Source organism: Anguilla anguilla, chromosome 12, assembly GCF_013347855.1.
Source record: "Anguilla anguilla isolate fAngAng1 chromosome 12, fAngAng1.pri, whole genome shotgun sequence".
NCBI lineage: Eukaryota > Metazoa > Chordata > Actinopteri > Anguilliformes > Anguillidae > Anguilla > Anguilla anguilla.
Genome location: NC_049212.1, coordinates 7,080 through 11,433, shown reverse-complemented (window position 1 = coordinate 11,433; position 4,354 = coordinate 7,080). Strand labels below are relative to the sequence as shown.

At 37.8% G+C, this 4,354-nt stretch overlaps 1 long non-coding RNA gene across 1 annotated transcript; it reads left to right on the top strand.

Moving 5' to 3' along the window:
- Positions 1 to 499: 499 nt before the first annotated feature.
- On the top strand, positions 500 to 2,494 carry LOC118209767. Its single transcript, XR_004761764.1, has 3 exons — positions 500 to 896; positions 1,352 to 1,412; positions 1,861 to 2,494. It is a non-coding gene; the product is annotated as an uncharacterized LOC118209767 (long non-coding RNA).
- The last annotated feature ends 1,860 nt before the right edge of the window (positions 2,495 to 4,354 follow it).

The following is a 4,354-nucleotide window of genomic DNA, read 5'->3' as shown; positions in this document are numbered from 1 at the left end:
ACGATAACTTGCTCGGTTAACAGATCTACCAGACAGTTATACGAAAATTTGCCTAGTCAAATCACCAGTAGCCTACACATCTCCGATTGATTGACCATCAGTGTAGTCAATGTTCTTCCCCTGTGGTTCATATTGCTAACGCGTGAGCTAACCACGGACAGCCTACCTAGCTCACTGGCAAGCTGATATGCTAGCTAAGCATATTCGTTTTGCTGAGAAACATAAATTGAAGATAACTGAACATAGCCTAATTGTATTTTTAATGTCATACATAACGTGATTACATGACACAGTACAGTCACGGATGGAAATTAAACTCCGTAAACATCTGATAATATATTTTAAAACATAACGGCAGACAGTCAGCTAGCCTCGTTCAGGTTGAGGGGCTTTTCCGCACCGGACTGTCAATCAAATTATAAAATCACAATACCGCTTAACTCTATGGTTTTGGCTCAAAAATCGAGGAAATGGCCGCGCCCGCCATTGAGCTTCAAAACGTGTTTTAGAGACCCACGGAGAGTCAATGGGTGACGTCACAGTAGCTGTGTCCATATTTTTTACAGTCTCTGATTTTAACCCAATCTCTCCTGGTCAACACACTTTCCCCTTACGTCACATCCTTACTAGGGTAGTCTTCCAACTACTCTCGGGAAAGTAATACAGTGCCTCCTAGTGGTCAGAATACACTCAACCTGTAACATCTATTATTGAACACAACAAATTGCATGGTATGAAACGGGAATGAACTATTTTTTCTTGATAAAATCATTGTTTTCATAGAACTTACGACCAGAGATGTTTGCTTAACAACGGTGCGACTAGAACTACAAACCAGAGTGTCTGCATAAGGACGGTCCAATTAGAACTACGAAGCAGAGTTTTGCTTGACAACGGTAAGATAATATGCCCAAACGCCCGCAGAAGAACATTTCACGTCCAGCTGATTAAATCTATAAAAATCAATAAATATAAAAGCAAACTCATTGTCATTGTTGGTACACGGCATGAAATTGATGTGAAATTACAGGGAAATTCCTACAGTAATCTGCTGTTTTATTGATATACGGCACATTGCTTAAGACAGAACAGCATTGTGGGCGTTTTGCTCTTAACTGCATAACACCGTTTGAATTTTCAGTAATTAACTGGAAATTGCTATGGATATTGGGAAGCCGTTGGTTAGTAGTGGCGACAGAGAATTTGCTAACAAAGCAATGCCAAGTTTCGAGTGTCACACCTAATAGGCTACGCGAATTTAAAAGTAATTATATCACAATTTGTTCGTTTTTGATTTCCAACAGAATACGTTGATCTGTATTTCACATAAATTTTCTTGTTCTTTTCCAAGGCAACCCTGTACTTTGAGTATTTTTTGTTGCAGCTGGCTAGAGTGTCGCCGGATTGTGCAGGTAGGCTACGTGCGTTTCGAATTCATCAAACTAGTTAGTATCATAACGGCCAATCATTCGCCAGCGATAGCTTAGTATGAAAGCATGTTTACATGTCAGTATTGTGGTCACCAATGCTTAACGAAGTATGCGTTTGTTAGGCATATGAAAGTACATGCGAGTCTTCCAACCGCGTTGTTTAAATGCGCCTTTTTTGATTGCTCCCGTTCGTTCAGAAACATGACGCAGTTGGAATGTCATGTATATCGAGAGCATAAAGATAAGAGGAGAGCACAGGTAACTGCAATCGAGTGTGTATCTTGTCATGTAGAATTTTGCAATGTTAGATGCAATGATTTATCCAGTTTAAACTCTCATATCGGAGAGGGCAGGGCCGTTTCTTGTCCATTTCGTCAGTGTGGGAGAACGTTTTCAGTCGTCTCTTCCTTTATTTCTAATTTTTCCACAGTACACAAGTCTTGTACAGTATCCAGTCTTCTGGGCCATGTAACAGTAGGAACAGAGACGAGACTAACGGCAACCAATGAACAAGTTGAGGATGTTTCAGTGTTGGAGGGGGATTTGACTGACGACGTAACGTAAGTGATGATAACGAGGGAGACCAAGCAGCGGTGCTGCCAGAGAGAGCAGATGAATCCCTTTTCTTGAACAATTTGGCTTTCTTTTATTTAAAGTTGCAGGCAAAACTTTTACTGCCAGCATCAGTCATACAGTCTATTATTGAGGATTTTCAAGCAGTGCATGATATCAGTCAGTCTCATTTACTTCATAAGTTGGACGAAAAGCTGGTATCATTGGATATCTCTGACCGTGAGAGAGAGAGGTTCTTAAATCCGAGGATTTGTTTCGGGCATGCAACACTGGTACCTTGAAAACTGATCAAAGACAAAAAACGGTTTTTAAAAATCAGTTTAGATACATTGAGCCAGTCCCACCTTATCTTGGAAAGAATGATATGGGATCACAGAGTGGCTTTAGTGAAAACTTCAGTAAAGGCACCCATTTCTGCAGATTATGTACTAGAGCCCGACCGATATATCTATAATATATTAATATATATTATATAATAAACAAAAAAAAAACGATGATTATTTATCTGTACTTGTCTGCTTGAACGTTGTAATTGCTATTTACTACAATTATCCAGTAGAGGGAGCTCTAATACAAGTGTGAACTGCAGCAGCTGACGCGCTACTTCTCTAATAAGACGTTTGTTACTCGTGCCTCATCCAATATTCTCCACTGCAAGACTTGTCTGCACAGATTCGGTTGCGGCAATAAAGGTATGTAGATTTAGTGAAAGTTTTTAATTAAATGCGTTTATACGACCACTATGTTTATCAATCCTCATTATCAAACGAGCGAGCTAGCTAACATATTTGGTTCACTTTAGCAAGCTAGCAAGCCTTTATGAACTGGAAGTGAGCACATAAGCAGCGTAGGATCTACATTTCCAGAGGACATCGCTGTATTCTCAAATAAATAACCAGCCAAAATAAAATGGTGATTGAATGTGTCACACATTTGTTTTTTTTTTTGTTGTTTTTTATCTGAGATAATGATATTAGCTACTATATGATGTTTTGTAAATAGCCAAGGCGTGATTGCAAGCGAGTGTCATCTTGTCACGCGTCATCGTAGCAAGCTAACCAGACAGTAAAAAAGCAGATAAAACACTTCGAACATGAATCATTTTAAGCCATGTTATCTAGCTTTGTCGTGATAACATGAGAGAAGGATTGCTGTTGGAGAACTGAATCAACCAATAGTTAGCGCGGGTAACCTGCACGAAAGCTCATACATATAAGAAAATACAATAAGAAAATATAATTAATTTAACTTACTGAGAAAATATAATAAGAAATAACGAGGCTGTGTCATAGCTAATGCGTTATTGCGAGCGAGTGTGTCATCTAGTCACGCGTCAGAGCGCATTGTAGTTATTTTCACCGTCTAATTCTTATGGACAGGGAAGCTCGTTTGATAGTCTTAGTAGGAATAAAATAAGAAAATATAATTAATGTACTGAGAATAGATACTAAGAAATAATAATAACAAATTAATAATAACAACAATAATAATAATAATAATCATAAAAATACATGTTTGAAACTGGAAAAGGGATTTTTTACATTAATTTTTTTATAGATGTTGGAAAAGAAAGGAGTAAAAGCAAGGTGTGGAGTTATTTTGATTTCACACACTTAAATATAGTGTTAATATGTATATTTAATTTAATATCATCTTTAACTTTTTTTATCTAAAAAGTTTTGTTTGTTTATTTAAATTTTTTTTTTGTTTGCTTATAAGTTAAATGTTCTTAAATATAGAAACTTTAATAAAATATAAGTTTTTCAAATTGATTTGAAAATGTTGCACTTTTTGACAAAATATCGGTCAAAACATCGGTAATCGGTGGGCTAGGACTCCCCAAAATCAGGATTGGCACCGGACCCAAAAATCTGGCATCGGTCGGGTTCTATTATGTACTGTTGGCCATGCTCAATTTTTGTCATCTCCCTTCACAACAGGTGAAAAGAAAACAATTGCATCATACAAAGACAGCGTGCAGCACAGCATGCAGCATAACGTAAGTACATCAAAACTGTCACTGGGAATTAAATTTGATTTGATTCCAAATTTATCAAATTAACCCACTTCCATGTGTGCCAACTTGGTCTGCCTCCTTGTCTGGGCCATGACTTATTTGAGGGTATCGTCGCATATGACTTCGCTCTATACCTAAGTCATTTTGTCACAAATCAGAAATTCTTCACGTATAGAGAACTGAATGGACAGCTTAATCACTTCAGGTACCTCGGCGATGACGCCAGCAATAAGCCATGCGAAATGAATCCAGGAAGTGAGAAATTGAGTGGACATGCTGTCCAGAATTGGTGTTTCCTTAGACTTCTGCCTCTCTTGATTGGGGACAAAATTTA